The 12,327-nt window shown below is 34.8% G+C and overlaps 1 non-coding gene across 1 annotated transcript; it reads left to right on the plus strand.

Annotated features, from left to right (window-relative positions):
• The first annotated feature begins 6,978 nt into the window (after window positions 1–6,978).
• On the plus strand, window positions 6,979–7,081 carry LOC141523232 (U6 spliceosomal RNA). The gene has a single exon (XR_012478419.1). It is a non-coding gene; the product is annotated as a U6 spliceosomal RNA (small nuclear RNA).
• The last annotated feature ends 5,246 nt before the right edge of the window (window positions 7,082–12,327 follow it).

The raw sequence follows: 12,327 nt of genomic DNA on the forward strand, positions 1-12,327 counted from the left end.
ATGAACATAATCATAAAATATTTTTATACAAATAAAATCAAATTTGAAGAAATGCTCATTGTTCATGGGTAGACAGGGACAATATAATAAAAATGACAATTCTATCTAATCTACTACATTGTGACCCCAATTAAACTACCAAAAATTATTTTGTTAGAAAAAATAATAAAATTCATTTGAAAGAACAAAGGTCAAACATATCAAAGGAATTAATGAAAAATGTAAAGAAAGTAGGTTTGGCAGTACCAGCAATCATCAATCAACCAGCAATAAAGCAATCATAAAAACTTAAAATAATACACAGTTATAAATAATTATAGCAACCTTGTATCTGACAAATGTAAAGATTTAAGTTTTGGGAAAAATAATTCATTATTTGATACAAATTGTTGGGGAAATTGGAAAGTAGTCTTGCATATATTGGGCATGGACCAATATCTTATACCATTTACCAAAATATAATCAAAGTGACCTAGTTATAAAGGGAGATAACATGAGAAAATTAGAAGACCATGGAATATGATACCCTTCAGACTTATGAATCAGAGAAACATTTATGAGTACATAAGAAATATAGAACACAGTGAAGTATAAAATGAATAATTTTGAGTATTAAATTAAAAAGGGTTTGAATAAATAAAACCAATGTAGCCAGGATTAGAAGGAAAATAGAAAATTAGTTGGGGAACATTTTATAGATAGTTTCTCAGATAAAAGTCTCTTATCTTAGATATATAGAGAACTTTATCAAATTCATAAGAATAAGAGTTATTCTCCAATTGATAAAGGGTCAAAAATAGGAACAGGCATGAAGAAAACAAAACTATATGTAGTAAAATGGAAAAAAACACTCTAAGTCATTATTAATTAGAGAAATGCAGATTAAACAACTTTGAGAGATCATTTCAAACCTATCAGATTGGCTGAAATTACAGAAGGGGAAGGAATGAGAAAAAATTGAGAATAATACACAGCTGGTGAAATTTTGAACAGATCGAATGATTTTGGAGAGCAATCTGGAATTATGCCCAAAGAGTTACAAAACTGTGCAATGCCACTATTAGATCTATTTCCTAAAGTGATGAAGGAAAAAAGAAAATAGCATATCCTTTAAGCTACTTATAATCGTTTTCTTTGTAATTGCAAAGAACTGGAAACTGAGGGGATACTCACTGGGGATAGCTAAACAAGGTGTGGTGTATGAGTTATATAGCATTCCTGTGTTATAAGAAATGATGTTGGCTGATTTTGAGAAAAACATGGAAAAACAAGCAAGAAATAACGAACAATGAAATGAGCAGAAGCAAGAAAATATTGTATACAATAATAGCAATGTTCAAAGAAAAATTGTGAACAATTGTTCTTTTAAGTATTATAAATATTCAAAGCAACTACAAAAGAAGGAAGTTGCTATCCACCTCCAGAGAAAGAAATGAAAAATAGAAGTATGCATGGTAAGGTATATATATATATATATATATATATATATATATACACACACACACACACACACACACACACACACACACACACACATATACATTTATGTATTTACACATATCTGGCAGATTTGGAGGAGAGGCAGGAAAAATTACACAGCAGAGAAAGCTCAAAATAAAACACAGAAAAATAGGGTAGCTTTGAAAATGATGTCTTTAACTGACAAATTGCCTTCTGTGGAGGATGGGGGAAGGAAGAAAGATGGGGGAAAATTGTAAAACTCAAAATAAATAAAATCTTTGTAATAAAAAAGAAAATGATGCCTTTATTACACAGCTTTTTCAAAAAAAAGTAAACTGTGAAAGAGGTTTGTGGTTTCATATTAAGTTCTTGTTGCACTGTGTAAATGGAATTTTCTCCTATCTTTTTGTATATAAGTCCAAAAAGAATAAAAAATTTTAAAAAATAAATGAAAAATTTTGAATAATCAGTCTCTTTGAGGAAAGAGAGTCTCATATCAGTGGGCTATAAGTCTGAGATTACAGTTACACTTAAACTTAAGACTTCATGTATCTAGGACACAGAAAGCAACTCCAAGAAGCAGAACCTCTTTTCAAAGAGCACTGGATTTTAGTATTAGAAGACCAGAGTTTGAATCCTAGCTGTACTATTTACTGCCTATATGAACCTGTGAAAGTGTTAGCCAATTTACAATTTTCAAGTTGTAGCCATATAACCTGAAAAATATATTTGCAGATCGATTATACACACAGCTATATGTTTGTACATATAAATCTTTATAATAATAATAATTATTATTAACTGAACTTAATGAAAAAAAAAACTCTTCAAAATGCCTTGTGATGTATCTTTCCTTTGGCATTTGAAGGCCTTTGTTATCTTTCTGGTGCCATCTCCAGATTTGATATCTATTTTTGGTCTCTTCTTGTTGAGCTACAGGATCTGTTTTCATGACTCAGCTAAAAACAGTGCAGTCATTCAGTCTTATTTTAAGATCTGTGAATTTGGATGAGGCTTCCATTGGGTCAGGATGAACTTGAGATGTCAAAACAGCAATTCAGAGACTAGCCTGGTGAAACTGTCAGTTATTTGTGCTTTGACAAGTGAGCTTCCCATTTGCAATCCTGGAAGATTTAGGGTGCTGATATTCAAATTCAGATACACATCCTCTAAATGCTCCTGAGTCCACAAAAAAACTAAAATTAACAAACAGGTACATTGGTATGGTGAACTTGAGAGTCATGGAAATCAGTCTTGTCAAGGGCAAATCACCTAATTTTTTTAGGAGCCAATTTATTCATCTGAGAAAAAAGGTTGGACTAGAAAAATCTTTAAGTTTCACTTTATCTCCAGATGCTAACAATTTATAACTATGGGAATAAGCAAAATTTTTGGTCAATAGATTTTTTTCAGGAAATAGAAATGTAGTGTATGCTCCATTATCCCAACCCCAACTTGTTCTAACTAGTAAGGTCTCTGGAACATGGCTACTATGTCCCCTAGAAACACAGGGTTAGCCCTGAGGAAATACTGGTGTCTTTCTAGTACCATAGCTCATGTACCACCATCAGTATGCTTTCCCCCAATTATCTTTTGATATTAATTAGACAGTTGAACTTGATTAGCTTTAAGAAAGGGGTAAATGGCTAGGTGCCACAGTGGATAGAGTACCAGCCCTGGAGTCAGGAGTATCTGAGTTCAAATTTGACCTCAGACACTTAATAATTACCTAGCTGTGTGTCCTTGGGCAAGCCACTTTACCCCATTTACCTTTCAAAAAACGTTAAAAAAAGAGGGGGGAGGGTAAATGCTAAGATTTTAAGAGGGTGGGGTTTCTTTTGTTTAGCTATTTAGTAAGCAACTTTATGGAACGCTTCTGGAAAAGTTATTGTGGAATGGAAAATACAAGTGTCTTAGAGTGTCCCAGATTTTCCCAAACTGACCTTCCCTCACATAAAAAAGAATCCATATCTTGAGGTGCTATTTCGGATGAACAGGAATCAAGTAACTTTTCAGTTTTACTGGTTAGATATTTGTTTGAAAGAATATTTTGATGCAAAAATTATTAGTTTTGTGTCTCATTATTGCATTAATACAAATGAAACCTTTTCATAAAGACCTTTACCATACTTTACTTTGACATATTATCTTAATTGAATATGTAAAAAATAAAATAAATCTAAAATAAAATGTCTGATATAATTGTTTTTCAAAACTCACTATTTTTAAGTTTGAAAATGTTTCAAAGAAACAAGTAATTTCTGTGATAATTAAGCAAAGCGTAAGATACACAAGAAAGTTGTATAACAAATAAGCAGGTTTTAACAATTTTTTCAAAGTTTTAACACATTTAAATGACTTTTAATCCTCTAATAGAGGCATGTGGTTCTAACAGCAGCTAGTGCTTCCTGGAATTTAGCTATTGTTACAGAGCTTTGTGGCTCTTTGTGCCTTCCTAAAAATAATAGTTTTCATTTATGATGTAGACTGAGGTTTTCTTGTGACATTATTTTTTAAGATGTGTGGTATTTTCACAGACTAATAATATCCAACCCCATTTGTACAATATCCTGTATGTACATGCCTTTGCTTCATAATACAGAAAATGGATTAAAAAAGGAATATGAAGAGAAATACAAATGAGAAAGAATCTTTCTGTTTAAAGAATTTACCACATGACCCATATCACTGAGCAATTTTTTAAGCAATGGTAACTTACTATTAATAACACTCCCACAGTTATCTGAACCATTTGACATGTTTGAACTTGCCTGATCTACACTTATAGCACACAAACATGCACTAAAAAATGCTATATTGCTCACCAGAGAGTTAAGAATTCTTATTCAGACTGTCCACTTTTGCAAAGTTTAACGAACAATGAAAACAACTCACATCCTTCCACATATTAATCAATAACAATTAAATTTGGGAATACTAGAAAAGCAAAATAGATGTCTGGGACCATGAGTGGGAGAACATAAAACTTCATCTTCTGGTAGCTGAATAACTAAAAGATGCCAGCTCATAAAATGAGTGTGTTTAGACCAAAAAAGGCTATAATGTACAATTTAGCTGCAGTAAAATTATATATCTTTGAAATAATGATGAGCATAAATTACATTTTGAGATATCCACAGACACTGAAATGTAATATAAAATTATCTGTAATTTCTATTGGTGACAAAGTTGAGATGCTGCTAATACTATTGTGGTGTGTGGTTTATATTAATAACTAAAAAAATGCTCATTTTAGTTAAAGATTTATACAAATAAAAATATTTTTTTTCAAATCCATGTGTTCACCAAACTCCTAAAACCCAGTCATCAGTCTCTTAGGTTAAGAATTCCTGATCTAAAATACTCCAAATCTATGAGCAGCTATTTGTTTCCTTACCTTTCCTTTGGCTTTACCATCTTTCTCAGCTATGATAAATTTTCATAGAAACCCACAGAAAATAATATTACAGAAAAAAGGCATCATTCCAAGTCCTTTTTATATTTGAATGCTATTTACAACCCTAGTCACCTTGGCAATCACAGGATCAGGTGTACAGAGCTTGAAAGGATTTCAGAGGCCATCTAGTCCAAGCCCCTTTTTGTGTCTGTGAGGAGACAAATTCAAGGAGTGAAGTGACTTGTCCAAAGTCACATGAAGAGAGGCAGAGATATTTGAACTTGGATTCTTTCATTCCAGATTGAACACTCTTCCATTATAATCACATTGCCTACCTTTGTTCTAAATTTCTAAAGGAACACATGTTTTGTTTTGTTTTTTTGCAAGGCAATGGGGTTAAGTGGCTTGCCCAAGGCCACACAGCTAGGTAATTATTGTCTGAGGTCAAATTTGAACTCAGGTCCTCCTGACTCCAGGGTCAGTACTCTATCCAGTGCGCCACCTAGCAACAACAAGGAACACATGTTCAATGATTAATGGTAACTGCTAAATAGGAACTAACACCAATTAACAATAAGCAGGGGAGGGAAATCAGACTAATTGAGGAAACAGCTTGACAAAAAACATGTGTGGATCAAACAACCACCACTTTGACCATGAGCTTCCCTCAGACACTGACATGCTTCCAGAACAACCCCTGTAGTTCTGACTTAGGGAAGAAAAAACACTGTGAAGAAGGGGACCTTCTAGGGGCAGCTAGGTGGCATAGTGGACAAAGCACGGGCCTTGGAGTCAGGAGTACCTGGATTCAAATCCAGTCTCAGACACTTAACAATTACTTAGCTGTGTGGCCTTGGGCAAGCCACTTAACCCCATTTGCCTTGCAAAAGCCTAAAAAAAAAAAGAGGGGGACCTCCTTCCACATCAGTAATAGCTGTGGATCAACTCCTAAATACAGGAAGATAAATTCAAGGGCCTTGGGAGTTGCAATATCCTTCCACATCACTAGTCCTACTTCTAGTCCAGCCCTTATAACCATCATCCAGGAAGCAAACCTTTGTGAATCTGTGGTCAGCTCTACCAACCAATTTCCATTCACAGGGCAAGTAGGCCAGCCAAGCTGAAGCCACCTAGCTGAAACATTTTGAGGAGTAACAGGAGGAAGCATGGCCCAGGCAAGTCAAGCCATGACCACAACCTTGACCACCACTTGAACCTCAGACTCTAATGGAGACATCCCAGAATTCTGAACCCAAGAATCTCTACATTAATGATGCTTCCACTGAGGTACACACATCCATTTATTGAAGACACAGCAAAAAAGGTCTTGATCGCTAAAGTCCTTGGCACTGTCAAAAGATTCATCATCAGAAGTTGATAACAATCCAGGCATACCTAATTTTATTGCACTTCACTTTATTGTGCTACAAAAATATTTCACTTTTTACAAATTGAAGATTTATGGCAACCTAGTATCAAGCAAGTCTATTAGTGTTATTTTTCCTTTTTTGCAAGGCAGATTTGAACTTAGGTCCTCCTGATCCACTGGGCCTGCCCTGCTATTTTTCTAACAGGAGTACTCACTTCTTGTTTCTATATTGTATTTTAGTAATTCTCACAATATTTCAAACTTTTCATTATTATGTTTATTATATCTGTATGTGATCTGTGATTAGTGATCTTTGATGCTATTTTTGCAATTGTTTTGAAATGCCATGAACTGCACTCATATAAGACATGGAACTTAATTGAAAAATTTTGTGTATGTTCTGACTGCATTACTGACCAGCTATTTTCTGTCACTCCCCCTCTTCTCAGTCCTCCCCATTCCCTGAGACACAAGATTGAAATTAGGCCAATCAATAATTTTACAATAGCATCTATCTGTTCAAATGAAAGCAAGTGTCAGTCTACAAGGCAAACCTCATTCTCCTATTTTAAGAAATTGCCATAATCACTCCAGCCTTCAGGAACCACTATACTAATCAGTTATAGCGCCATGGACTTGGCTGCCCTCTAGGTATCTGAGACATTTTTTTATGAGGGTTGTACTGGTGTGAGGAAGGGGGTTAGAAAGGGAGCCCTAAAAATTGTCTGTTTTGTGCTTGCTTTGCACAAAAGTGCTTTGGCAGCACATATACTAAAATGGGAACGATACAGAGAAGATCAGCATGACCCCTGTGCAAGGATGACACGCAAATTCATGAAGCATTCCATATTTTTCAGCTAGTTCCAAAACTTCAAAGTAGATGCTTTGGGACCTAAGGCCTTGTTTAAATCCTAAACCACCATTTCCACCCCCACCCCCCCAGGGAGGGGATGATTATTCACTATTTTGTACAAATAAAGGAAATGTTGAGTCATAAAGAAAAATTGTCAGCTTCACCCAACCCTGACCTACTTACTATGGCAAGTGAGGATCCCTGTGATCAAAACACATGAAAAACGCACAAAAAGTTTTGTGAAGATGCTTCTACTTATCATTGTTATGTGGGCATGTTCAAGGACAATACAAAGTCAGGCAGACCAAAAGAACAATAGCTTTTGATGTAAGAGAACTCAGTAGGTACCACATCTAAATAACTTCCCTAAGTGAAACAAGAATGGCAAATGAAAGTCAGCTAGATGTAGTTGCAGTTGGTTACATATTTTTCTGGAGTTTCTACTGGGGCATGGAGTGCCAATGAAGCTTGTGTAGGTTTTGCAATCTGATCTAGTCAGCAAGCCTTCCAAAAAGGAATGAACAGTTGGCTAATGACATTGCAACTGCCACTTGTAGGAAATGCCATGCCACTATCATCATTGCCTGTGCTCCCATCATGATGAACCCTGATGGAGTCAAAGAAAAATTTTATGAAGATCTGGAGACCTTAATCATCAATATCCAAAAGAAAATAAGCTACTAATTCTGGATGATTTTAATCCCAGAGCAAGCACAGACTTTCAGACATGGGAAGGAGTCCTTAGGAAGAATGGAGTCAAAAACAGCAATAACAACAGTCACTTATTATTAAAGTCTTGTGTATCTTACAAACTTCTCACCACCAACACTGTCTTCAGTTTATCTAAATACAACAAAATGTCATGGCTACTCCCTCACAGCTAGCAGCGGCATTTAATAGACTATGACATTGTAAAAAGAAGGGACAAATAGGATGTGACAGTGATGAAGGTGAAGAGTGCTGGACCAATCATAGACATCCTCTTTAAGCTAAACATTCACATTCAACAAAAACCGGTGTCACTAAGGCAAGACAACTCTCCGGAGACTTTGTGTCAGCTGACTGGGGTGCTTCTCCATGCAGCTGAGTCAGCACACAATTAGCAATAGCAGAGCAGAAAAGGAAGGGGCTTTTAGAAACTAGGTGTACAGGATGATATTTGCTCATCTGAACATGCACAAATATCACGATCAGTTTTACAAAAATGACAGGAAAATTTAGAAGCTGCTAAATGAAAAACATTAGATTCTTCTAATGTGGCAAAAAATCTAGCACTGATAGCATTCTAGCAGAGATCTTCAAGATCCACTGCTCATAAAGAAGTTTACCAAAATCTTCCAGGTTATATGTCAAAAGGATATTCCCCAGGAGATTAAGGCCTTCACTGTCTGTTGCAACAAAAGCTGTCCTGTGACAATCCTGGTAGGGGGTGTGTGTGTGTGTGTGTGTGTGTGTGTGTGTGTGTTGGTGGGGGGGGGGGAGGAATCTTCTTAGTGCTTGTTGGCAAGATTCTATTCATTGTCCTCCCTAATGGGCAGATCCTTCATCTGAAAGATGGTCATCTACTAAAGAGGCAGTGTGGCTTCAGAAATAGCTGAAGAATGGTTGAAATGATGCTTGCTGCTTGACACCTCCAGAAGAAATGCCAGGGGCAGAATAGAGGTCTGTACAAAATGTTCATTGACCTAACCAAGGCCTTTGATACTGTCAGTCATGAGAGCTTGTCTTATTTAAATTTGATTTTATTTGTACAAAAAAAGTTTTATAATTATGTTCACATAGATCTGAAGCTTATCTTAGCAGGTATGCTTCTAGATATTTTATACTGTCTACAGTAGAATTATAAATTATAAATATATTTAATATATTTAAATATATATAAATTACTATAAAATTTTAAATGGATTTGAAGATAAAAATTTATCTGTTACTAACTTCTTGCAGGGTTTTGTTTATAACCTATCAATGATTTTGTGGATTTACTTTAAATACTAATACTTTGCTAAAATTGTTTCAACTTTTTGAGTCAGATTTTCCAAGTATAACATCATATTGTTTGCAAAGAGATAGTTTTATTACCTTATTCTCTATTCTTATACATTCTATTTCTATTTCTTTTTCTTCTCATTGCTACTGCTCGGATTTCCAACATAATATTGAAAAATATTGGTGACAGTGGGCATCTTTGTTTCATACTTGAACTTACTGGGAAAGCTTTTTAGTTTATCCTTTTTACAAATAATACTTGTCGAAGGTTTTAGATAAATGCTTTTTAATCAATTTAAGGAAAAATACATTTATATCAATACTTTCACATATTTTTAACAGAAATGAATGTTGTACTTAACTTTTACAAAATTTCTTAGTATAAAGTTATAGAAAGAAGAACAAATATTTCCTTCCTCCTTTCACCTAGGAGTATATTCTCCCTAAACCAGTTTAGTCACTGAAGACAGCTGGATCAAATTTTACTGTGTTTCTCTATATGGTCCTCACCCCACCAAGTTAATTTCCAAATGCAGCTTGGCCAGTGGATGGATGAGTCCATATCTCTGCTGGTCTAAATTAAGCAGATCTCTTAGGATAGGGCTGTCCAACTTTAAGCTATCTTAGGGCCACATTAAAATAAAATAATTATTTGAGGGCTTCAACTAGAATAAATAATACAGTACATCAATATGATAGTTAATTTGTAGGCTTACCTTAGTTTAGCAAGTGCTATGGAAGTCATGGCACTTTTAACTTCTTAGATAGTGGGGGAATGTGTATCATCAATATAACAGATGGCGCAAAGTGCAAAAGCAAACACAAAGAAACAACACAACAATATAAAGGTAGATGCATATTGACTAGTCTGTATCACACAGACAGAATGCATCCCATGTGATATCTGTAATGCTGCTTAAAAACACCAAAGAAAATTGACACCAAGATTATTTATTAGTGATAAAATTAAAACCCACTGACAGGCTACATAAAATTTCACTCTGGACCACCATATTTTGGACAGCCCCATTTTAGGACTTTACCCTTCATAATCTGGTTTCTGCCATGAACTCCAATTTTCACATTTCTGGTGTCTGATATTCTTGACCTATTGAAGCACATTAAATCATAAAAATCTATAATGCTTTTTCAAGCAAAAATAGGAAAGAATATATACAAAAGAGCCAGAAGCAATGGTAAGGCAAACATTCTTGGCTTCATGCCAGTTCTGAATTGAGTGAGGGCTTGAGGCCTCCTCTATACTCAGAGATCCACTGTATCTTGTCATATCTTTTTTGAATAACAATCAAGAAGAGTCAGATCCAGACACTAACTTTGTTCATCATTGAATGCACCCTAGTTCTAACTGTAGAATCAATCAATAGGTTTCTTTTTAATCAGAGAACCAGTGACATGAGGAATGCATGAGGAATGAGTGGTTGAGCATCTTCACTAGGCCCCATTATTATCAAAAAGAGGTTTGCAATCTTTGAAACATGAAATTAAAACTTAAAAAGTCCAAATGCTTTGACTGAAGGAAACATATCGAAAAAGATTAGGAGAAAATATACACACAAAAAAAGAGAATTAAAACAATAAACGGTGAACAGGAGTCTTGCAAAAACTCTTGAAACAGAAGACTTGATTTTCATTCAGAAAGAAATAAAGGCCATGAAAGAAAAGAAAGGGGAAGTTGATAATAGAAAAACCTGGGAAAGAAAAGACTATCTCCATTTCCTATAACAGTTTAAGAAATTTGAGGCAATATCAAAGATGATAGGATTATTTAGAATTGGAGGGGAAATTAAGTCAACCAGTCCAACCCTCTCATTTTACATACTGAAGCTAGAAAAGTTAAATGATTTGCCCATGGTCACACTGTTACCATGGTGGAGAGGCTATGATGTTTAGTCTTCCTGACTCAAACTTCAGTAACCTATCAACTAATACCATACTGTCTCTCCAAGGCATATATTTGCCATTATAATAAAGGATGACCAGCACAAACTCCAAATATAAGAGTAATTCCTTGTGGTGAGGACTCGCAGATACTTATGGATAACATTATGCTAATTACATCAACTCTATAACATTGCAAATACTCCTAAATAAGATCCATATTTCTTCATAGTAAACTGATTATCAAATGAGAAAAACAAGTGAATATCTATTGTTCAAACTATTCGAGTAATTGAATGCATAACCATATCATTAGTCAATTCATCAAAATGTTTCTTGGATTGTATATTCAGAGAAGACTAGCAGCTCTGGTGTGAAAGCTTGCCTTTTCAGAACTACTCATCTTTCTTTGGTGTTTACCTTTCACCCAATCCTCACCTATGGCTGTAGCATGTTATCCCCAATAAAACCATCTCAGAAATAGGATAAATCAGTTGAACACACCTGACAAACCCATAGGTGATTTAGAAGGATATGTCCACTGCAAGCATGTGAAGACTTTTTCCTGGTAGATTAAGTGGATGAGAATAATTTGTTCCAACAGCCATATATAGGTAGCTCAAACAGGCACCAGAATACTTAAGAGTTTGATCAGTCATTAAAGATGCCAGGGTCTTACACCACAATCTGGGTCATTAACAGTTATCCTGACTTCTGTTTTGACTCTAGGATTCAATGACTGTGGAAAGAGTGAATTTGACAATTTAATACAACTCTTCAGTAATTCCAATTCAACCACAAGTAAGGACTAGTCCTCTTTAAACAAAGGATGAACAATAGGCCTCTTGGCCAGACACTAAAGATGGATGACAAAGTGGTCTCAAAAATGAATAAAGTCTAAGAAACTACAGGTTTGGGATTTTTTTTTCTCCCAGGTTTCTTTTTTTAAAAATAAATTTAAAAAAAAATCCTAGATTTCTTTCTGCATGCTTCCTCCTCCCCTTCCTAGAAAGCCATCCCTTATAAAAAAATTTTTTAAAAATGACAAAGAAAAAACCAGTAAAATAATCAACATATTGAAAAAATCTGGTCTTTGTAATGTTCTAAATCAGTGAACATTGATCCCTACAAATTAATGGTGGGAGGTCTATTTTTATCTCTTCACTGGGACCAAACTTGTTCTTTATATTTTTGCAACATCTGGTTTTAGTTGTTTTCTTTTATTTACATAATCATTGTAATATAGCCTTCCTTTTACTTCACCTTATATCAATTCGTTATTCCATGCTTCACTGAAATTATATTTCTTACAGCACAATGGCCTTATAACAAGTCAATTGCCTTCACATACCAGAATTTTTT

Source organism: Macrotis lagotis, chromosome 4, assembly GCF_037893015.1.
Source record: "Macrotis lagotis isolate mMagLag1 chromosome 4, bilby.v1.9.chrom.fasta, whole genome shotgun sequence".
NCBI classification, from domain to species: domain Eukaryota; kingdom Metazoa; phylum Chordata; class Mammalia; order Peramelemorphia; family Peramelidae; genus Macrotis; species Macrotis lagotis.